Source organism: Herpailurus yagouaroundi, unplaced genomic scaffold (assembly GCF_014898765.1).
Source record: "Herpailurus yagouaroundi ecotype Mexico unplaced genomic scaffold, PumYag 77, whole genome shotgun sequence".
NCBI lineage: Eukaryota > Metazoa > Chordata > Mammalia > Carnivora > Felidae > Herpailurus > Herpailurus yagouaroundi.
The window spans coordinates 81702401-81727377 of NW_024412388.1; the positions used below are offsets into that span (position 1 = coordinate 81702401).

At 37.5% G+C, this 24977-nt stretch overlaps 1 protein-coding gene across 3 annotated transcripts in view; it reads left to right on the forward strand.

Annotated features, from left to right (window-relative positions):
- RWDD3 (RWD domain containing 3) overlaps positions 1-24977 on the forward strand; it is a 90349-nt gene that overhangs the window by 44887 nt on the left and 20485 nt on the right. For 2 of the 3 annotated variants that reach the window (XR_005788774.1, XR_005788773.1), the window contains exon 6: positions 8697-8744. The exons of the other annotated variant lie outside the window; for it this stretch is intronic. The gene's annotated coding sequence lies outside the window, so the exon portion shown is untranslated. The remainder of the gene's footprint in view (positions 1-8696; positions 8745-24977) is intronic. 3 annotated transcript variants of the gene reach the window in all.

Sequence of the window (24977 nt, forward strand, 5' to 3'; positions counted from 1 at the left end):
TCAGCACTCCCATTATAAATCTCTATTACCCATGGTTTATAATTTAATTGAAAAAACCCACTGCAGGCAGAAACTCAACACTTAGGGTTTTAGGCTAAAAGCAATATTTCTCTTTTAAAAATTGCCTCCTCTCTTTAATTTCATAGTTAATGGAAATGTAAGAAGGATCATCCTGGAGCTGATTTTGAACAAAGCCAAACAGATCATTGTCGCTAACTAAAATAATTTCTAAATAAAAGTGGTTGATATCTTATCATTTGCCTAATACTACAACATTTAACCAAACGAGAAAAGACAACAATGGAATCTGCTTATCCTTTCTCCATGCAAAAAATACACGCAAGGAGGGCAAAAAAATTCTGTAAGACCAGCTATCTATAAAAATATACGTTAGACAATACGGTGTGAGGCATTAACGTCTTTACTCGATTTTGGAGCATACACTTCACTCCTTTGAAGTGGATCGGGGTGAAGCCTTGTCGAGTCTGCTTTTTGTCAGACTGAGATCGGAAGAGGGCGCAGGGTGGAGAGACGCAAGAGCGCTGGTGCTCCGCAGTGCTTTACTTTGCCATGTAAACCTTATCTTAAGTTTACGCTTCAATTATCTTGACGGGATTCAGGGGTTAATTAACAGGCACAGCCGTTTCAACCTGCTTACACAGTAGAAATGAAAAGATCAGTTTTAGACACATGTTGGTTTTGTCATCAGCTTTTGAACCCAAATCCCGTCATGTTGAAAGAAAGGTTAACCTGCCAGGTAATATGCAACCTCCAATCAAGACTTCACCATAGTTTTATCAACCCGATGAGACAAAGAAACTGTGATTAGTTAGAACAACATGTTCTCTATTTCCTGCAACCCATCAACTTTTTCCTATTGAATTCCTACTGGTAATGCTGCATGTGAAATATATGCCATGATTACTTAACCCTAAGCAGACATCAGAAACTTGCTTAAAGATAATCTGGCTCTGTCCAGGCAATGTATTGTGTTTCTAAATCAGTTGCATTTACGATCCTAAGGGTGATTATCAAGGACAGTAGTAGAAACTCACATCTTACAGTGCTTAGCAGTTCATAAAGGGCTTCGGTATACCTAATATACACAACAGCTCAGAAGTAGAGAAGGCAGACGCTAGGACATTAAGTGGTGGTTAGCATTCACATTCTGTCTTGCCTACGACTCTCTTCTGTGGCCTAGTGGCTCGTTAGTTCTCTTAGGGGGACTCATGTTTTTCACTGTGAGAAATAGAGTCTAGTGATTCCATGATGAGAATCTCCTGTACTTACTTAATATCTATTGTCAGAGACCATAAGGGAATTCATACAGTTTCTTTTTTTTTAAAAGTTTATTGATTTTTAGAGGGTGGGAGGAGGGAGAGGAAGAGAGAAAGAAGGAGAGAATCCCAAACAGGCTCCATGCTGTCAGCTCAGAGCCCAACGCAGGGCTCAAACTCCTCTCAGGTGAGATCATAACCTGAGCCGAAATCAAGAGTTGGACGCTTAGCTGACTGAGCCACCTAGGCACCCCAATACAATTTCTAAGTCCAGTTCTTAAAACATTCTATATTAGCTTAGATTCATAAATTAAGAAACCCAGAGCCTAGATAAGATTCATATACATCTAAGCTACACAATAAGTCAGTGATGAAATAAAAGGAAGTCATGGATTTACTGTCCCATGTCTCTGATTGAAATTCTTCTTAATGTTGATATTTTGATTATATTAGAAACATAGCTTAAGTGTAAAGGTTATGAGAAATTATTTTCTGAACACCAGTGATATGTATAGTCTTCAGAGATTTTTGAGAAAATAGTAGATAACTATTTTCCGAGGATGGTATAAATCTAGTACTGGTATAATGAAGCAGGGAATACACCTTAGGGCTGCTGTGAATCTGGCAGTCCATACTGCTTATGTATAGTGAAAGGCAGACTAGCAGACTAGCTTCTGATATTTATAAACTGATTCAAAGTTTTTTAGTTTCCATTTTAAGAATTTGAATAGGTCATTCTTTACTCCATGTCCTCCATTTTTTTTTTTTTTTTTTTTTTTTGCTTTAGAATAGTTTTATAAACTTAAAATGTCATGCAGGATTTGCTTCCAAATTTATTAATACCAAAAAAGTTTTCTGGAGTACCTTGCTGGCTCAGTTGGTTGAGTGCTCAACTTTGGCTTAGGTCATGATCTCACAGTGAGTTCAAGCCCCATGTAGGGCTCACTGCTGTTGGCACATATCCTGCTTTGCATCCTCTGCCCCCTCTCTCTCTGCCCTTCCCCACTCATGCTCTCTCTCTCAAAAAAAATTTTTTTTTCTGACCCTACTAGGTGTTGTGAATGATGTGTGATACTGTGTTCAGGAATTCAACTTAACATTTTATGTAAGTGAATGGTCACACCATGTGCCATAGGGAACCAATAACCTTGTTTCCTTCCCCTCCTCTGTCCTAAGCAGATGTCATTATTTGGTGCATTTTTTACCTCACCTCCCATACAAGTACTAACCAGGCCCAACCCTACATAGCTTCTGAGATCAGGTCAGTCAGGGTGGTATGGCAGCAGACATTTTTTACCTCCTCTGTTGTTCTCCATCCCTCAAGATGAACTTGGCAGATGCTCTCCTATTTTCTTGCATTGAAATACCCTTGCTTGGGCCGCAAGAGACCGTCTAGCGGCATCATCCAATAAGTTTTAGACAGTATCTGGATAGGTAGTAAGAGGTCCTTGACAGACAATGTGTTTGGGATTTAGACCAGAGTTGGCCAACCTTTTTCTGTAAAGAACCAGATAGTGAATATTTTAGTCTTCTTGGGCCACATGATCACTCTCCCAACTCTACTGTGCCATCGTAGTGCCAAAGCAGCCACCAAGAAGATGTAAATCTATCTTCTCTGGCATAAACGGGCAGGATTGTGTTCCAATAAAACATTTCTGATGGACACTGAGATTTGAATTTCACATAATTTGTAGGTGTCATAAAGTGTTCTCTTCCTTTGTTTCCACAATTCAAAAGTGAAAAAACCATTCTTAGCTTGTGGGCAATAAAAAAACAGGGGGCAGGTGGGATTTCGCCCACAGGTTATAGTTTGCAGACCTTTTCTTTAGACAGATCTGAGTTTACATAGCAGTTTTATTAGCTGTTGGCTTTGTGTCCTTGGGTAAATTAGTTTAATTCTCTGAGTTAAATTTTGTCAGTAAAATGGGGACTGCACCAATTTTATGAAGTCTTTGTGAGATTTAAATTTGATTAGGTATAGACAAGTAATTATTAGTAGTAGGTATTTTGTGAAGAGTCAATATAAAAGTAATACAAATTTTAAGTAATTAGTAATTAACTTAACCTGATAGCTCTTCCTGAATTAATGTTGTTGGCCTCTCCTTTTTTCCTCGAAATGGAAACAGATTTCTTATTCATGATTAAAAGCAAAATGTTCTTTTAAAACATGAAATAATATAGAAATACAGAGATAAAAAGAATAATAAGAAAATAAGAATAAGATGAACACCATCATCTCCTTTATTTTACATATGAGGAAACTGAGGGTCCGAGGTTGCCATTTATATAGTATTTATTTGCTTTTCTAGTGTCCGGAAGAAAATTTCTCATTTAGGGAGATTGTGGTTCTTCTATCCCAAACATGTGGTTGTGGTGAAAGATAATCAAAATTCTCATGTCCTTTTTTTTTTTTTTTTAATTAATGTTTCCTTATTTACTTTGAGAGTGGGGGGACAGAAATAGAGAGGGAGAGAGAGCACAAGTGGGGAAGGAGCAGAGAGAGAGAGGGAGAGAGACAATCCCAGGCTCTACAATTATCATGGAACCTTTGGGCTGACCTCATGGCTGTGAGATCATGACCTGAGTCGAAATCAAGAGTCAGACATTTAAACTACTGAGCCAGCTAGGCACCCTAAAATTCTCATGTCCTTTAGTCACAGAGTGGGGCATTTGTTCCAGAAAGGGCCAGTCACCATGCCCTCGTCCTGTGGCCTGCCATATGATTCAGTCATGGTTGGCCGTGTGATCTACGCTTGTCCACGCAGTGGCATTTTGTAGAAGAATCTCAACTGAAGTACCTGGGAAACTCTTTTCTCTCTAGCCTTGAGGCTTGAAGAATATACTTTTATCACTGCATTTGGCTATGGATTGAACTTGTGGGAACAGCTGACCTGAGAGAATGAAGCCAACTAGAGGGAGCAGAGCTGGTAGCCTATGGGAGGAAAGGGACAGTGGATGGAAGGCAGAGAGAGAGAGAAAAATTTGATAAGGTCTGAGTCCCTGGATCCAGGTATTTCTGAAGGCAGACCTATCCCGAGCTTCTCCATGGTTTGGCAGTGTGAGCCTTGATGAAGACTGAACTGTCTTCATCAGGTCAGTTTGATTTTCTGTCCTTTTTTTTTGTAGTCAAAAAAAAAATACTAATTGAGCAGCTAGACTCAGGATGCAAACGCAGATCTGTCTGACCCTGCAACCCTGAGCTTCCTTCCCAACCTTCCTCAGAGACAACCTCTTCTAATGGTTTGATATTTTTCTGTTTTTGTCATCTTTTTTTTTTAATGATTGCACAAATATTATGGTAAGTGTAAATGTTGCCAAACCGTCATTCAATTTGGCTTTCCTAATTTGTACTTTTCCTAACCCTTACATGCTAGATATCTTCTGTTGCACCTTGGGGTGTACCCTCTACCCTTTTCTATCCTGTATTGAGCTCTGAGAGGCTGATCTGGATGTGTAGGTCCCTAGCCTTTGGGCTTCTGGTTGGGCTGAGTTGTCTGGGATGGGGGCACTGGCAGGAGATGAGAAGGAAGGAGGAGAATTAGGAGGAACTACTTCTCCTGGCTCCTCCTGTGGGATTACTGGGGGCTGGCTGTCTTCTCAGACCTAAGGTCACAGTTTTCTCTGCTCAGCTCTGTTTTTCTCCTTCTAGCCCTAGAGACTGCCCTATTTCTTGTGGGTTCCCTCCACCCAGCCTGACACCCTTATGAATAAATAACCCTTTTATTAAATGCTCTCCAAATTACCCAATTTGAGTGTACTCTTAATTTCCTGTCAGGACTCTGAGTAATACCACTCACAGAAGGGTATGTTTTCCCTCCACATTTCATGTCAACATGGGGTATTGCCCACGTTTTTAATCATTTCAATGCTCATAAGGGGAAAATGGTATCTGGTTTTAATTTATATTTTTTGATTATTATTGAGTTTGAACATCTGTTCCTATGTTAATTGACTATTTGCATATTTCTCTTAATTGCTTGTTAATATTCTTTGCCCATTTTTCTTTTGGGTGATCTCTCTTTCTTTCTGTTAAATTCATATTATGAGTAAAATATTTTTTCCCATTATATTTTCCAACTGATTGTTAGTATAAGTGAAAATTATTGCTTTCATATCTTGTTATTCCTCTAAATTCTTTGTTAGTTTTAATAGATGTTAATTGATTCTCTCAGATTTTCTAATATCATTTGCAAAGAATGATAATGCTCTCTCTCCCGTTCTAATGCATGCCACATTTCTTTAACCCATTTTACTAACCCATTTTACTGGCTAGATTCTCCAAAACAGTCTTGGACAACAGGGGTGTCCGTGGGAATCTTTGTCTTATTACTGACTCTAACTCTGCTTTTCCCAGAGTATGTTTCACAGAATGCAAACACTGGCAGATACCCCTTGAGAAAAGTTCAGACTACATATTCTTAGACAGTCCCAATGCACATGAGCATGTTAAAAGCTCTAAGTTGTTGTTGTTGGGTTTTTGTTTGTTTGTTTTTTGGTCTTTGCCTAATATAGCTTTGGTACTGAATTTTATATAGTACATTATCAGCTTGGTAATTTGAGTAGGTCCTAGAGGATCAAAATACAAACAAAATGTTTGTACTAATATAGCACTGTGGTTTTATGCAAAAACTCTGAATTCTTCTAAGCCTTATTTAATTTATTTAAGGCTTCTCAATGCTTATTAGTGTAGAAACTATAAACCATTGTATTTTGATTTTTTTTTTTAACATTTATTTTTGAGACAGAGAGAGACAGAGCATGAAGGGGGGAGGGGCAGAGAGAGAAGGAGACACAGAATCGGAAGCAGGCTCCAGGCTCCGAGCCATCAGCCCAGAGCCCGACGCGGGGCTTGAACTCACGGACCGTAAGATCGTGACCTGAGCTGAAGTCGGACGCTTAACCGACTGCGCCACCCAGGCGCCCCAAAACCATTGTATTTTGAATGTAAGGAATCATATGCATCATTGGCCACTTTGGTACATTTTACTCTCAAAAGAAAGTACCGAGATTAAAAAACTAACTTAAATAGAAAGATGGGTATCAGGAAATCACTCTGGCCTCTCTCCCTCTCTTCCTTCACTGTTTTATGCACACACACACACACACAGCCAACAAACCGAACAAATAAAACATTCCAACCAACAGACCATAAGTTACCGTTTTCTTTCATTGCAGGCTTCCTTTTTTTTTTTTTTAAGTTTATTTATTTTGAGAGAGAGAGAGAGAGAGCGCATTCATGTGCATGGGCAAACAGAGGAGGAGCAGGGAGAGAGGAAGAGAGAGAATCCCAAGCATCCTTTGCAATGTCAGCACAGAGCCAAGTGTGGGACTTGGTCTCACGACCCTGAGATCATGACTTTTGCTGAAATCAAGAGTCAGACACTTAATGGACTGAGCCACCTAGGTTCTTCTGTACAGTTTTCCTTATTAACCCTGCGTCCCTTCTTTCTAATACTTTTCTGTTGTTCCTTCTCGCCTCCTTACCTTTGTCCCAACATGCGCGAGCATGTGTGTGTGTACATGTGTATGTGTGTGTGCTTGTGCATGAGCATGCGTGAGTCTCCAGGAAAACTTCCACCATCCCTCTTTTGCCATTGCAATTATCAGTTAAAAATTACTGTTATCATTGTTGATGAAAATCAAGTGAATATTAGAGATTACTTGCAACAAGAAAAGGGAGAAACACTTGTTTTTAACTTACCTTTACCACGTAAAGTAATACATGTTATGTTTTCACATGAAATTAAGACTTAATACCGGATTGGTGACAATAACCTCCAAAGACCTTGAAAAAGCTCAGAAGTCCTGTTCAGAATTCTCATAAATGTCTCATCTACATTTGCTTTCTCTTCCAATTAAGTCTATTATTCCCAGAGCATTTAAGAATAATAAACTATCTTTTATTCAATTTAACTTTCCATTTGCTTTAATTACTAGTATTGAAACAGTTTTGCTTTCTGCTATATTTCATTGCAAGTCTTGCAGCTATGCTATAAAGCTAAATTAAGGCTTTTATAGATTTTTTTTAGGATGAAACTGATCCTTATTTATTGCTTCTAGGGTAATATTCATCTTAAGTTTTAAAAAACTGACATGTAAGTAAACTCTTAGAAAATAACTCACTCAAAAATTGGTGATTTTCTGTGTGGCAAATAAAAAAATAACAAAGGATGGATTTGTATTTTTACAGATTTTTTTTTACCTTGTTCAATTAGGCCATTTTTGTGGGTATGAATTTATTTATTTATTTATTTATTCTTTTAAAAAAGTTTTTTCATGTTTATTTATTTTTAAGAGAGAGAGAGACAGACAGAGTGCAAGTGGGGGAGGGGAAGAGAGAGAGGGAGATACAGAATCTGAAGCAGGCTCCAGGCTCAGCACAGAGCCCAACGTGGGGCTCAAACTCGACAAACTCCGAGATCATGACCTGAGCTGAAGTCAGACTCTGAACCAACTGAGCCACCTAGGCATCCCTGGGGTCATTTAAATCACATTTCAAGGTTAATATAGAATTACAGAAATTCAGTGTTACCTTAGCTTAATTGTTATCCAATTATTTTAGTCATATATTTATTTTTCATTTTTAGTAAAATTTCTTTAATTTCTGGAGTTGGAATTCTAATGTTTAGAAGAATAGATCCCTGACTTTATGTTAAATGAAATGGTATAGTGGTAGGTAGGGGGTGGTTTCTGGCAAAATGCCTTTTTCATTAAATAGATCTATGAGAAGAAAAATTCATTATTGCTAATGAATGCAGGGATTTTACTTACTGGAAGTAGTCAAATAGTCTGGTACAAAAATGCACATTGCATTATGAACCATAACATTGTGAGGTTTGTAATATAAGAGCTGCTAAATATATTTTAAATATCACAAAGTCTGTGCTTCTTCCCTGGAGCATGCTCTTTGTTATACCCTGCTTCTCATATTCTTATCTTTTTCATGAGGAGTGAATCTCAATAAAATCTATGGATTGTGTTATGTTTAAAGGCTATTTACTGAACCAATATTTTCACAGATAAGATCAATAATATATGTGTAAACCTTTGAAATTTAGATTGGAGAGGAAGCCGCCTAATAAAACTCTGGTACCGAATTTTATACAACTTCTTACCAGCCTTTTTAATTTTATATTCGAGTCCCGAAGGATCAGAAGACAAACTGAACACTTGTGAAATTATCTGGATTTAGCCCGGATGGTTTTATGTAAAAACTCTGAATGCATTTAAGGTTTATGTATTGTGAAGGCGCTGTGTAATGGTTACTCATTTTCTTTGTTAAGAACCTTTGTCTAATGTTAAAATTTTGAATGAAAGGCTTGATGTTTATATCTATTTAGTTGGACCATTAGTTCAAGATACAGACTAAGGAAGTGCTATAGTTCTAAAGCATGTTTCATCTGATGATTTTTTTTACAGAGTTGGTATCTAATGCGGTATTTGTAAGGCCATCAGTTATCAAACCACGTAAGTGTTAAATTCCTTTTGAAGCTTTCAAGAGGTATTTTAATTAAGTTTTCAAAATTGCTTTTGGATCATCTTCACAATTCTTTAGTGCTTTATTTCCATTAACAAAATAGTAATTAAAATTAAATTTTAAAGGAAATAACCACAGTAGGTCAGACTTTTATTAACTTGAGGTAGATAATGAATCTGTCCTATATAAAAACTGAGCTAAATCTGCTGAGAGGCTGGGGATAGTATATTTTAATTAAGGTAATCCTTGTTTGCATCTAACAAACAGCATTGCCACTTAGAAATTTAAGATCTTAGTGATGCATATTAGTACATTACCTCAACGATCTCATAGAGATTTAATACTTGTATTTGAAAGAGCAATTTGTCATAAATTAAGAGCATTTGCATAGTAAATTTCAAGGATGTTATTCTTTGCAGAGTTTTCTATAATTAAGGAATGCATTAAACATTAAAATTTTACAATTTTTGTAGTCCTAGGAAAGCTTGCTTTGTTATTAAACTGAGCCTTATTTTCAGCTACGCATAACCCTATGGAAAAGTCTGGCCTTAATAAAGACATAATGAATGTACTGTCACTAAGATTTTTTGCCCTCTTAAATCTTGAGCGAAGGTTTATGCATTTAAAGAATGTTTTATCATGCAAAATGCGGCTCTGAAGACATCTATTTACTTGGATGGAGAGTATTTAATCATTTAAAAAGTAGGCCAAAGAGACTTAACCCAACCATACCGCTAAGTAGTTATAAACTGCATCATATATAAATGAAGTGTTCTCTAATTGGGGGTATGGGTAGAGTCTTTCTTTAGTTAGCAAAGTGTTTCCAGTACTAATATCTACTTTAGTTAAAGGAATTAAAAAGCCCGTTTTAATTAAGAATGACAACGTTATTCTCAAGGTTCCTTTTATTTTGATGGTTAACAAGATAACTTCAGCATTTGCATTTTATTGATCCAGAGAGAATGATTTTATAAAATATAGTTTAGAATAAGGTTCAGCAGCCCAGTTCACCTGTGGTCATATGGATTTTTGACTTGTGGTGAAAGTCTCGGTCACTTAGACATTTTTGCCTGGAGATTACCTTAGGATATGAAAGGATATGTTCCTCGGAGAAGAAGGATTTTATACCTTATTCTGTTTACCTTAGACTGCTGTGTATTCTTCCCTCTCATTATCTTCTCTTGTGAACCACCTCACTTCCTTTTGTTTTTCCAACCAGGAGGAAAGGATGTAGAGGGTCTTTGTCACCAGTATCTACAGAGCTCATTGGCTCAAGCTTACAGTAATTTTTAACAATTTCCTCTTGGCAGGGAATGCAAATGTTTATTCAGCATTCACTCAGTGAATGTCTTCTATCAAAGGACTAATTCAGGTTACGTGGGTGTGGACACTATGGCTCGTGATTTTTAACTCAGCACTGCATCAATTCTAACAATAATTATAAAATATTCAGATTCTTGCTTTATTGTATATCAGAGCCAGTATGGAAGATGATGTTTCAAGCTGTTTTCATAATTTACAGATTTCTATGCTGTTCATATATATCATCATCATCATCATCATCATCATCATTATATAATTAGCTAAGAGAGTCTAATAGTGGTAATATGTTAAAATTAGCTATACCTAAGAAATAATAGCAATGAAAGAGGATGTTTGAATTCTTCCTTTCCTTAGAAGAGCAGGTTAAAGTTGTGGAAATAGGCACCTGAGGACAGTAGGCTGTGAGTTCAAATCTCAAAATTGTAATTACTGGCTGGGTGATCTTGGGTCTGAAGTTCTACGTTTGTACATTGGGATGTACGAATTTTGTTCAGTTGCAGCTCCCACTTTCCTTAACTTTCAAAAGTTATATTGATTTGAAAGCTCTGGTGGTTTCACTGACAGCATTGTGGTGAAGATCCCTTCTAATTCCTGTTTGCACCACCACTTGCTCATCTCTACCCCTCAGTATTCACAAGTTGGAAAAATTAAAGCCCGGAAAGATGAAATGATTGAGGTAAAACACTAAATAATTTAAAAATGAACATGAGTAGTGGATGCAGATAGACTTATCCAGGTCACTCAGTCCTCGGGTTGAACCAAATGTTCCCTCGGGGGATGGAGTGCTGAATTTTACCACTGGGACTTCGGAGGAATTGCCCAATTGTCCTTCATGGCAAAGAATCTACAGCCTGAGGTCTAACATTAAAACCACTTTCAGGCTATTTCGTTATCTAGGTTGCATTGTATTCAATGCTCAGTAAAGCCTAGTGATTGGAAGCTGGTCAGTGAAGATAGTGAATTGTGAGTGGCCAAGTCTCCACTCTGTTGTAGCTGTTAAGAGCTGGAGATAGCATCTGACACCATTCAGCACTTTCTATGTCAGGCACAAAGCATTTCACATTTACTAATCTATTTAATTATCACTACAGCCTCATGAGGTTGGCATTATTTGCACTCCCATTTTATTTATGAGAAAAGTAAGGCACAATGAAGAAAAGAAAATTGTCCACGCAAGGAAGTCAGAGGACTGGGAAGCTAATCTAGGCAATCTGATACCATAGTCCAACAGCTAAATACCTTGCTCTTCTGCCACTTATAATCTGTGGGTTATCTAGAATTGGTATAAAGGTATGTCTGAAGACCAGATCTTTCCTTCAGTGATTGTTTTAGGTTGGAAGTAGCTCTAGTGGAGGGCATACATGGGAAAGGGTCTGAGAGAAGAGCGGTGCAATAGAGTAGTTGTGTCATAGGACTTTGGAAGCAAGAGATGTGACTTTACACATTGGCTGTGCAACACCCTAGCTTGACCTCCGGATGAGCTGCTGAAGCTCTCAGAATTTCCTGCTTAGTGCTTAGTAAAGTAGTGATGCTAATGTCCACTTGATGGGCTTGTCGTTCCATGTCACCCACGCAACAGATGCCTGGTCCAGAGCAGGGGCTTTATCCACAGTAGCTGTTGTTAGAATTTACCCACTTATCACACCTTAGAGAAATAAGGGATCTCAGTTGTACCCTTTTGCCCAAAGTGTTCCTGTTCAAAAGTTAAGGTTGGCTTTATTTTTGTTAATCTTGGTGGCTTACGATGGCCCTTGTTTCTATGATATGGATTTTACAATTGTGTTTCCAAATAGATATAACTTTCTCTTTTGGTGCATCTATTTGACCACATGACAGGGTAATAAGCATCTGCGTGAGACTGGAGGTTCAATGAAAAATTCCAAGATATTTATGAGGCACTTATTGCAGTTAATCTCTAAGATAACACTTGGTGGGAATTAGTACTGTTTATGTTGATTTTGGAAGGACAGTCCTAACATAGTAGGTTTTCATTTGGAAAGAGGAGGGGAAGTATTGTTTTTTCATTTCAAGAAATATTTAGAGAATACCCACCATGTGCCAGATACTGTGTCTGGGTAGAGTGAATACATTTCTTTTTAAGAAGTCATTAAGCAATTGATGGAAGCTGTTTGCAGTGTAACACAATTACAGCTGTGTTGAGGTGGATTGTGACCCCTAGCAGACAGGAAAGAGTGCCAGGGGTTGAAGGAGGGGGATGACAGAATTGGCCTATGTATTTACTGCATATAATGTAACTACAACAATATGAGCAGAATCCCAACCCAAATCATGTTGTATTAGAATCTTCCTATATTGGGATGCATGGGTGGCTCCATCAGTTAAATGTCCACCTCTTGGTTTCAGTAAGGTCATGATGTCTCGGTTTCATGGGTTTGAGCCCCGACATTAGGCTCCATGCTAACTGTGGGGAGCCTGCTTGGGATTCTCTCTCCTCATCTCTCTCTGCCCACCCCCGACTTGCATAGTTCTGTCTCTCTCAAATAAATAAACTTAAAAAAAAAAAAGAATCTTCCTGTATTTATAAAGTGTTTTGAATGTGTTGACTATTTTGGACCTTTTTCTATTATACATAATTTGTATTATGCATATATTATATGGTCAGTGGTATATTTTGCCTCACCCATAGTGTCATTTTATACTAACTTGGTATGATCAGTGTATAGGAGCTTATCTTCAGAGAGACGTTATTAATTATTTTCACGTATATAACAAAGACATGGACACTTCTCTTGAGCAGTTTAGAGTTTAAACCAGACAGTAAGACCAAAACACTCTATAAATATCAAACAGGTACCTACATTGAATAAAACATTTTGTATTTCCAGAAATGTCACTTACCTACTTTAATCAGCATGTGTGCTAGTAATTTTTGCTTCTGTTTCTGCAAAAACAGAAAGAACTAATGATTCAGTCCTAATGGGGAAAGAGCAAAGATGTCACAAAATCACACAGTTCTTTAGTTTTTTTTCATACTTCTTATTAGGATTATGCTCTTTATCCATGATTGCTGCTCTAAAATATTAACCTTTAAAAAAGTTCATTGCAAAGTCAGTTGTAGCTCTGTGTCCTGCCCAATTACAGCATTCTGAATGTTTATACATCTTTGGGAATCCCCAGCTGGTCTACCTAACTTCCCTGAAGGGAAAGAAAAATTCCAATCATTGCTCCCCCCTTCCTGCTTTTGTTCCCAGAGAGAACAGACCTGTTCATCAAGAGCAAACACATGGAGGTGAGAGATCAGTGAAATTGTAGGACAAAGCAGCCAAGTTCTGCTTTGTTGGTCATTATCAGAAGGAGTGAGCCCTACAGTTTCCAAGAGGTGTCTCGCTGTCTGCCGAAGATGTGTGTGAACTGTCAGTTGAAAGCATTGACAGTGTTCCATTAGTAATGAATTATGGGAGTAATTTCATTAATTTCTTTACCTCAGTCAGTACATGTTAGTGTAAGTTGCTCAACCAAACATCAAAATAACCAGTGCATTGTAACCTTTTAGTCTTTTACTGTGTAACCAGGAAGAGCAAAGAAATAAATTAGCGTAACGTTCCTTTAAAAAAAAAATGACTGGAGATAAGCAGTGGACATAATTTTTCCTGTTTTTAATTTAATAGCAGGTTTATGGTTTTATGCAAAACCATTCACATTACATTTGACCCTCTGGGAGCTGCCTGTTTTTTTTTTTTTTCCCTTCTTCTTCTGTGGGTATAATTTTGAGTCTTTAATAATCTGTTGTTAAATCCGGTCTGAGTTTGATTAATGAATTGTGATGAGCCAGTGCATTAATTTGCAGGTTTGGTCTAATGCCCTAAAAGGCTGCTTTGTTGTGAATGTTATTAATGCTAAACTCCTCAGGAGGAGCCATGGGATGGCAGTGTGCCCCAAATAATGGACAAGCTACATCTTTGGGAAATCCCAATGAGGGAATGATAGCTCTACAAGTGACTACAGAACTATGTTATTGAAGGAGAAAATCCTGACTGAGCTTCATGTCTTAGAACAGGGGGCTGCAGCCCAAGGGTTCCCTGGGTGGAATTTAGGAGAGCCTGTGGATTTAGATAGTAAAACAATTCTTTACTTTCCTTAAGCTCTAACTGAAATTTCACATTCTGTTCAATTATAAATGTAGGCACCAGACTGCAGAATTATTAATAGTGTCTGTGACTTTGTCATCAATAAACATCACAGATATTTTTATAACACAGGGTTACAAGTAGCTCAGCAGGCCATTTGTGCTCATCACTGCTTCAAAATGATAGTTGTTCTTGGGACAGCTGCTGGATCTGGTTATTTAATGTGTTAAGAAAGAAATGCACATACCACAAATTGTAAAAATGATAACCATACTTCAGTGTAATTGGCTGCATTTGTACTCTTATGTTAGACATTTAAATACATGATTCTGAGAAGGGGTCTATGGCCTCCAAATGGTGATGAACTCCTCTTTCTAGAGTGGCTGTTGTCTTTGCTGCCATTTTTCTCTTTGGTAAATTGATACTTTACCTCTCCTCAGAGCTCTTTTCAGGAGCAGGTCCAAGGTCCGGATGTGTTACCCATGTGGCCACATGGTAGCCATGAGTACATGGTGCTAACTTTACCAACTTCTCAGTTATTCCCTTACTTTCCTCCTTCTGGGTTCCTGGAAGCTATGGACTGTTTGTCTTTATTCGCTGATGATTTCTCACACACATATTGTACTGTTTGATACATAGTAGGCACTTAGAAAATATTTAATGAATGAATGATAGTTTAGGTGGAAATCATTTTTCCCCCCCATTGGAATGAATCTGGGTTTTCAAATCATTTTTTAAAATGAAATAAAAATCTGGCATCCACATTCTAAAGAATTTATTGCATTATAAAAGGTATTTATAAAGCATTAGGAATGCTTATAGGAACTAATATTAACCCGTTTATTGCCCAGCAACTCAGCTTATCAGGGAACTGTAGACTCTTGTAACTGATTTTTAAAAAGTATTGTTATCATTAAACAAAGAGAACTGGAATTCTTCAAAAGCAAATACAGCTGCAGAGAGATAAGAAAATTAGATTAAGGAAAGAGATTAGCATGTGTGTTGGGAGTGTGTATAAGTGTGTGGATGTGTCTTTTGTGTGTGTCTCTGTGTGTAAAGAGACCCAGTCCACATGAGAGTCTTTAGAGCTTTAAGTTGCCTGGGAGATTATTTTTCAATTTAATTTAACAAGTATTGAAACTGAAGCACAAAGAGGTTAAATGATCAGTGACCTCCTAATTGCTAAATCCAATAAAGCCTTTCCAGACCTTATCTTACTTGACCATGCTATTGCATTTATGTTGTTTACCTTTTACTTTTTCTGGAAGTCTATGCATATGGTGTTTGCACCACCCAGAATACCTTCCTTTCCTGCTCCTTTCTATCTCTACCCCTTCTTCCAGAAGAACACATCTGTCACACCAACCTGGTTTCCATCCCTCAGGTAGAACTTTGCTCTACTTCCGTGTTTATCAATTTGTTTCTCATTCTTGCCATCCCTAAGTAGCCTTTTTAGATATTTTTAAAAGGTCTTCTCATCCTCTCTTCCCCTATCCTCTGGTGTAATTTTAGAATCACAGATATACTATAGATCTGTTTATGTACGATAGCCTTTTGCAGGGTAACATACCATTATAATATCTAAGATATTCCTACCTCCAAGAATTAATTTCACCTCTCTGGGAGTTGGATCGCTCCTGCTGAGAATGCATGCTCTTGTAGAACTCAAATGTTGCCAGATTGTGGATTCAGAAGAGATTACGAAGGGTACCAACCTCTGCCCATTTTGCTAACAGAAATTCCAGCCTTTTCTATGGGATTTCTTCCCTCCTCCAGATTTTCAGGAGTGTTTACCTGTTTTGTATGAAAGTAGGTTTTGTTCTGTCTGCCTGTTTCTACCTGTGGGGAAACTGGGAACACAGTTAGTCTCTCAAGGATGGACTGGAAAAGAATTGTCCTCCATTTTGTCCTTGGTCATGATGGTCAAGCCCAGTGAAATGCAGCTGGTGGGCAGTGAATGTCAGAGCCCTCTATTGTTGGGGGCCTGGGTGGCTCAGTCTGTTGAGCCTCCGACTCTTGATTTTGGCTCAGGCCATGATCTCAGCATCGTGGGATTGAGCCTGGCATTGAGCTCTGTGCTGAGCATGAAGCCTGCTGATGATTCTCTCTTTCTCCCCCTCTACTCCTCTCTGACTTGCACTCTCTTTCTCTCTTTCAAATTAAAAAAAAAAAAAAAAAGAACCCTGTATTGTTGCTGCCACAACTGCTTGGTGGATGGGAAGATGGTCTCCCTTGCTGCTCTTGCTTCTGGTGGCAGGTGCCTGTGTTTGCTGGCCTTTGCCTAGGTCTCTGGTAGAGTAATTGCTCAGCCACGTGTGCTTTTTGGAGATGTTAACTCTTCCGATTCCCATCTCACACAATTATGTTCTCTAGGTATATCTAAGACACTAGGTCAACCATGCAGCTTCACAAATGTCCCAAGGTCTCTTTGTCCTCTAAGCTTGGCCTACATTATTCCATATTCCTGGGATGCTTTTCCACTTTTCAACTAGATAACTCTACTCTCAGTTACAATATGCACAGTCTATGTGTGATACCCTTCCTGTATGCTCCCATGGTGTCCTGGATTCCTAAAGTTATTATATACAGACTGCTTATTTTTCTATATATCCCATTATTGTTTAGGTTCCTTATACTCAGAAAGCATAAGAGTTGTCAGATTTAGCAAATAAAAATACAGGATGCCCAGTTAAACTTATTTTCAGATAACTATTTCCCATAATTGAATTTTTGTCTATGGAGCATACATATTTAAATGTGGGACATATATATACTAAGAATGATTCATTATTTATATGCCATTCAAATGTTGCCTTCCATCCTGTATTTTATCTGGCAATCCTAAGAACATGTCATATGTTTTGATGCGTTCCTAGAGCCTAGCGTAGTTCCAGTCATACAGGAGGCACTCTATAAATGCTTATGTAGTAGATGAATTTATTCTAGAAGCTGGTGATAGAGCAGTGAACAAAACAAAAGTCTTTGCCTTCTTGGAGATTATATTCTAGTGGGCAAATATACATAATAAATAAGTAAGTAAATAAAGTACATAGCATGTCAGTGTGGATAAAAACTATGGAAGATAATGAGGCAGAAAAGGGTTTATAACATGTCTAACATAGAGCTGTTTTTTTTTTCTCTTCAAACTTGCTCTATGTTCATTCTTTCTCATTTCAGCTGATAGTGACTCCGTTCTTATAGTTGGTTGGATCAAACCCCTGGAAAGTTATCCTTCCTCTTTCTGTTACACTCCTCATCCAATCTTTTAGGAAATTTTACTTGTTCTACCTTAAGAGTACATCCAGAATTGACCACTTGTTATCATCTCTACTAAAAAATCAATGGGGCGCCTGGGTGGCGCAGTCGGTTAAGCGTCCGACTTCAGCCAGGTCACGATCTCGCGGTCCGTGAGTTCGAGCCCCGCATCAGGCTCTGGGCTGATGGCTCGGAGCCTGGAGCCTGTTTCAGATTCTGTGTCTCCCTCTCTCTCTGCCCCTCCCCCGTTCATGCTCTGTCTCTCTCTGTCCCAAAAATAAATAAAAAAAAACGTTGAAAAAAAAATTAAAAAAAAAAAATCATTGGTGCAAGCCACCATCAACTCTCACCTGGATTATTGCAATAGCATCCATGATGGTTTTCCTTCTTTCACACTTGTCCTTCTATGCCCCATTTTCAACACAACCATAAAAAGAGTTTTTAAACATTCCACTGGCTCCCTGTTTTCCTCATTTATTTATTTATTAAAATTTTTTTTAACATTTTTATTTTTGAGAGAGAGAGTAAGCATGAGCAGGGAGGGGCAGAGAGAGGCAGAGAGAGACAGACAGAGAGATAGAGACGGAGAAGCTGAAGTAGGCTCTGAGCTGTCAGTGCAAAGCCCAATATGGAGCTCAAGCCCATGAACTGTGAGGTTGTGACCTGAGCTGAAGTTGGACATTCAACTGACTGAGCCACCCAGGCAGCCCTATTTATTTATTTTTTAAATTGTTTTTAAAATTTATTTTTATTTTTATTTATTTAGAGAGAGATAGAGAGAGCAAGTGGGGGAGGGGCAAAGAAAGAGGGAGACACAATCTCAAGCAGGGTCTGTGATGTCATCACAGAGCCCCACGCAGTGCTTGAACACACGAACTGCGAGATTGTGACCTAAGCCGAAATCAAAAGTCAGGTGCTTAACTGACTGAGCCACCCAGGCACCCCTAAATATCTATTTATTTATTTATTTTGAGAGAAAGAGAGAGAGTGTGTGAGCAGGAGAGGGTCAGAGAGAGAGGGAGAGAGAGAATCCCAAGCAGGCTCCACACTGTCAGGAAAGAGCCCAGCACAGGGCTTGAACCCATGAACACAGAGATCATGATCTGAGCCAAAATCAAGAGTCATCTTAATCAGTCATCTGACTGAACCACCCACGTGCTGTGCTGTTTTCCTCATTTTAAAAATCAGGGTCCCTAAAATGACCCTCATAGATCTTCATGATCTAGCCCCATTACTTCTTTGACCTCACCTCTTTCAACTCTTTCTCTTTAGGGTGACCAACCAACCGTCTCAATTTGTCCTGGATGCCCTGAAAGTCACACATCTCAGGAAACTTCTGAGTTCCTGGCAGACTTGGACAGTTGCTCACCCTACCCACTGTTCTAACCATATGTGCCTTTTTACTGTCCTGCCAACATGCCAGGCACATTCCTACTTCAGGCTTCTGCACTTACTCTCCATTTTCAACAATCTTCTCCCTATATCCATGTAGCTAATTCCCTTTTACTTCCAAAGTTTTGCTCAGATGTTATTGCTTTCAATAAAGCTTGCTCAGAACACCTTATTTATAATTTAAACTCCTTTCTCACCCCCTCTTAACAGTCTGAGAAACATTGCTTAACCTGTCCCAGTATTATTTCCAGAGTATTTATTTACTTTCAACTCACTGTATAATTGGTGTATCTATGTTTATTCCTTGTCTCCTCCTTCTTGAATGTAGGCTCCATGAAGGCAGGGATCTTTGTTTTGTTTGCCTATTTGTCATGAGCACCTAAGTACCTGGCTTATATTGGCACTGGATAAATATCTGGTGAATTTAACTGAAAAGGGATTGGAAGTTGTTGTTTATGGGAAGAATTGCAATGATAATGGTCAGGGATGAAAGTTATATTTATACAGAGATCTGAAGAAGTAAGGGAATGAGCTGTGTGGATCCAGGTGAAGAAACATCCAGGCGAGATGGAGAAATTAGTACAAATCTCGCAGAGCAGGAATGTGCCTGGCAGTTGTGCAAAGAGCAAAGAGGCAGTAAGGGTAGAACAGAGTGGTCAAGATGTGGGGGTAGGAGATGAAGTAAGTGATGGGATGGCAGTTCAGATGATGTAGGCACACAGTCGTGACAAATATTTGGCTTTTATTGTGAGTGAAATGAGAAGCCAATTGGACAATTTTGTGGAGAGTGGTAACGTATTTGATTCGGCTTTAACAGCTCACCCTAATGACTGTGTTGGTAAGTGGCAATAGGGAGCAAGGGCAGAAGCAGGAAGACTAGACATGAAATGGAGGTGAATCAAGAAAGAGATGATGTTGGTTTATACAAGATTAGCAGCTGGAGGTAGTGAGAAATGACCGGATTCTGGATAAATTTTGAATTGAAACTGACAGGAAATGTTGATGATCTGAATGTGAGGTGTGAGAAAAAGAAGAGTCAGGAATAATTTCTGATATTTTTAAAGTAAATCTTATTTTGCAGTATAATCATGCATACAGAAAAATGCCCAAATCATAAGTGTAGAGCATGGTGAATTTTTCTCAAAGGGACAACATTCATGTAATTACCTCCTCCAGCAAGACATAGAATATTACCAGGCTCTACTCTACTATTTCTCAGTCATCTTCCCTCCTCAAAGTAACCATTGTCATTGATTTTTCCCACTAAGTGAAGCTTATCCTGTGTTCCCAAGTTTTGATGTCATGTTTTCATAATCTCTTAGTTCAAAGTATTTTCTGACTTCTATTTTGACTTCTTCTTTGACTGATTTCCAAATATTTGAGCGATATTCTAGTTTCCATTTGGTTACTGATTTCTTGCTTAATTCCACTGAATCTGAGAATACATTAATGGTTTCAATATTTTGAAATATGGGGGGACTTGGGGACTCATTCTATGTCCCAGAATATGGTCAGTTTTGGTAAATGTCTCATGTTCCCTTATTAGATAATTTTGCATATATCAATTAAGTCAATTAATACATCATTTAGTCTGATTGTTCAGTGAGTAATTTTTGAAAGTTTGTTGAAGTCTCCTACTATAATTGTGGACTTATCTCTTTCTATATTTAGTTCTGTTAATTTGAAAGACTATGAATTTAAAATGGTCACATCTTTCTAGTAGATTAAGTTTTTTTTTACTATTTAAAGAGTTTTCTTATTGTCAGATAAATTATACACACAAAAGAGAAATAATGTCTCAAATATATAGTTTAAAGAATAATAGAAAAATAAGAGTCTGTGAATCCACAACATGACTTAAAGATACCCTTGTTCTCCTCATTTATGTTCTTGCCTAGTTCTCTCTTATGCCACTGTCCTGAATTTTTTAATTGCCTGTGCTTTTAAAGAGTCTTATCAGTGGCCAACTGACACATGAAAAAATGCTCAACATAACTCATCATCAGGGAAATACAAATCAAAACCACAATGAGATACCACCTCGCACCTGGCAGAATGGCTAACAGTAACAACTCAGGCAACAACAGATGTTGGCAAGGATGCAGAGAGAGAAGCTCTCTTTTGCACTGCTGGTGGGAATGCAAACTGGTGCAGCCACTCTGGAAAACACTATGGAGTTTCCTCAAAAATTTAAAAATAGAACTACCCTATGATCCAGCAATTGCACTACTCTTTATCCAAGGGATGTGGGTATGCTGTTTCGAAGGGGCACATGCACCCCTATGTTTATAGTAGCACTATCAACAATAGCCAAAGTATGGAAAGAGCCCAAATGTCCATCGACGGATGAATGGATAAAGAAGGTGTGGTATATATATACAATGGGGTATTAGTCAGCAATCAAAAAGAATGAAATCTTGCCATTTGCAACTATGTGGATGGAACTAGCGGCTATTATGCTAAGCGAAATTAGTCAGAGAAGGACAAATATCATATGACTTCACTCATATGAGGACTTTAAGAGACAGAACAGATGAACACAAGGGAAGGGAAACAAAAATAATATAAAAACAGGGAGGGGGACAAAACATAAGAGACTCTTAAATATGGAAAACAAACAGAGGGTTACTGGAGGAGTTCTGGGAGGGGGATGGGCTAAATGGATAAGGGGCATTAAGGAATCTACCCTGAAATCATTGTTGCAGTATATGCTAACTAATTTGGATGTAAATTAAAAAATTAAAGAGTCTTATCATAAGTATTAGTATCCCTAAATTATTGTTTAGTTTTATCATTTTTTCATCTTCATATCTGGCAGATTAGCTTTTAAATATTCTTATGAAATGCCCCTTTTTATGTTTAATGATAGTATTTACATATCTCTCCATTTTTTCTCTGTAATTTCGGAGTACTTATTTAGCAAGGTAGAGTTGAATTTTGATTTTTTAATTTATTTTAACAAACTTTATCATTCAGTTGAAGTATTTAGTCCATTTACATTTAATGTAATTAATGTAAGGATATATTTTGGAGTATATTTACTGGGTAAAACAACATGCATCCTTTACTTAATAGAGTCTAATATGAATTACCACTTCCCAGACAATGCTAAGATTTAATAACACATTAATTCCATTTATCCCCTTTGGCTATTAGAATTACTGCTGTCATGCATTTTAATCATGTATGTATTTTAAACTCCAAGGTATATTAATATTGCTTTGTAGCTAATAGTCACTTATATTTATACTCATATTTACCTTTCTGTTGCTCTTCATTTCTTCCTGCACTTCTGTCTTTCCATCTGGGGTCATTTTCCTCCTGTCTAAAAACCCCTTCAGTATTTCTTTTAATGTGGGTCTGCTGACAACAAGTGCTCTTATTTTTATTTATTTTTTTGATGGCTTTGTGTTTGAAGGATGTTTTTACTGTATATAGACTACTAAGTTGTCAACATTTCTTTCAGCACTTCCAGATGTTATTTTGTTTTCTTCTGGCTTCCATGGTTTCTGTTCAGAACTTAGTTGTCATTGTTGTAGCTCCTTTGAAGGTAATATGCTTTTTCATCTGGCTGTTCTTATGGTTTACTCTTTGTCTTTGCCTTTTGGCAGTTTTACTATGATGTGACTAATACTCTATTTATCATACTTGGGGTTTGAGATCTTTCATGTATTTTAGAAAATTCTCAGACATTATGTCTTCAAACATTGATTTGGCCCCATTTCCTCTCTAATGTACTTCTGGAGCTCCAGTTGCACTTCTATTGCACTTTTGTCATCTCCCAAGTATCTCTTGCTCTTTTTTCTATATTTCCATTTTTTTTTCTTTCTTATTTGGTCTGAATATTTTCTATTGAGCTATCTTACAGTACTGATACTCATTTTACCTGTGTTTAATCTGCTCGTAAACCCTTCTGTTGACTTCTTGATTTTAATTATTGTACCTTTCACTTCTAGAATTTCCACTTATTTTTTTTAATAGATTCCATTTCTCTAGTGAAGATATGTTGTCATCTACTTTTGAATGTATTTATCTGTATTTGATAACTTTAACATCTGAATTATCTGTGGCCCTGTTTCTATTTTCTTTCTTTTTCTTTTTTTCTGACTTTTTGGTATATCGGCTAATTTTTTATTGAATGCCAGACACTTAAAAAATTGTAAAGGCTCTGGATGATGCTATTTTCCTCTAGAGGTAGTTAACTTTATACAATGGTAGGCAGCTGGAATAGGAGAAGAGCAACTCAATCCAATCAGTGTATGACTGAATAGAATCTGGGTTTCAGAATTTGAAAGGCTCTAGAGTCATCTGCCTGGGTTCAACTTGTAGGCTCGGTCGTCTTGGGCAAGTTATTTAATACTTCTATTCATCACTTTTTTCATTGATAGTACAGGGAAGATAGTAGTACTTTCCTCACAGGGTGGTTAAGAAAATTAAATGAGTTCATATGTGAAAAGTACTTAGATTAGTACCTGATACATAGTAAGTGGTCAATAAGTGTTTGCTAGTGTACCTATTAATTCTTGCCCTGATCAGACAGACATCTAAGGCCAAAATCTCTCTCCATTCCTGCATTTAACAAATATTAATTGGAGTGGCTACTGCTGCAGCTCAATATGTGGAGAAAGATTAGACCTTGTTAGAGGATAGGATCAGGAAATAGGGTGGAAATGTAAACCTCTTAAAAGCTTTTGCTATATTGACAAGTCAAAGATGTAATGTAAGCATCTCAGTGCTGGTCCTTTGTTATTCCAGGTAATTTCCTACATGTAATTCAGTTAGTTCTCATAATACTAAGTGGAGTTTCAAGGTGCAAGTCTTCCACTGTGGAGGTGATTTTAAAGACTGGTCAAGTCCTTCTCAGTATCCATGAAGTGGGACTGAAGGGTGGTTAGAGAAACAAGGCTCAGCAAAAAGAAGTAAATCGTTTCTAACATTCTCTCCATTCTATTACTTGGGCTTTGTTTTACTTCCTTTTGGAGTGCTGCATTCTTGATGTAGGCTCCAGGAAAGATGTTCTATCAAACCTTGAATTAGATATCATTTCATTAGAGAAGTTCCCAACTAATGTTTCTTCTTCACTTTTACAAGAATCATCCGAGTTGGATCATTCCAGTTTGATCGGATTCAAGGTACATGATTATGCCACAGACACTGTACATGAAGCAATCTGTGTTTTGACTGGTGATAAATTGATAATCACCTAGCCGGATAAGCCAGTCCACAGAGAGGCAGTTAATATTGTGAAACTTCAATAAAGTCGGCTGTCAATGCAATAGATATTACAGGTGAACTCCTTGATCTCTCATTGTAATCCTTTGAATCTCTGTTATCCATCACTCTATAATACATTTGTTTAGGAGGAAAATAAGCTTCTAAAATCTCACCATCAAAGTAAGTCTCCACAATAACATTTCTAAATCTGACATACAAGTCTCAACAACACTGTCAGAACAATATTTAGCTATCAAATTTAGTGTGGTGATGTAAATTTGCAAGAGGATAGCAAGAGATTGAAAAGTGCTCCCCTTTGTTTTCTTGGACAATAAAAAAGTATTAGAAGCATATCCTTTTCCACTCCCCTTACCAATCAGCCATATGAGTAACAGGTTTTGATACTAAGCTTCTGAAATTTCCCTACTGCTACGTGTTAAGTGGTACAGAGTAAGAATTAGATTACAAAAGGTACAGCTTTATTTTTATGAATGGAAGCAAAACTCTGAAGAAGCAAATAATATTGACAGATTTTTTTTATTTAGGAAAAAGGATTAAGTTTTTTGTTTTAGTTATCTTGTACTTGGTTTCATTGTCAAAATGAGTTATCACCTCAGTAATTCTTCCTGGAGAACTTTAATCCCACAAAGGCCAAAACTCAAGAGTAAAACCAATCATGGCTCCACTTAGCATTTGTAGGGTGTTCTCTTTTAGGAAGAAGACATTTACTCTTCCCGTGGTATATTTTGAATTTATATGAAAATTATAATGAATGATCTTACTGTATGTAGTTTAGTCTCCAGAGGAAAGAATTTTCTCCTATTTAATCTCAGGAAATAGGATCAGCTCTGCCAAAGTATTATAAAGCCCAAGGAAATACTTCCTGTATTTAAATGAAGCATATTTAAAATTGCTTACAGGGGTCTACTAATTAGAATTCCAGTGGAGAAA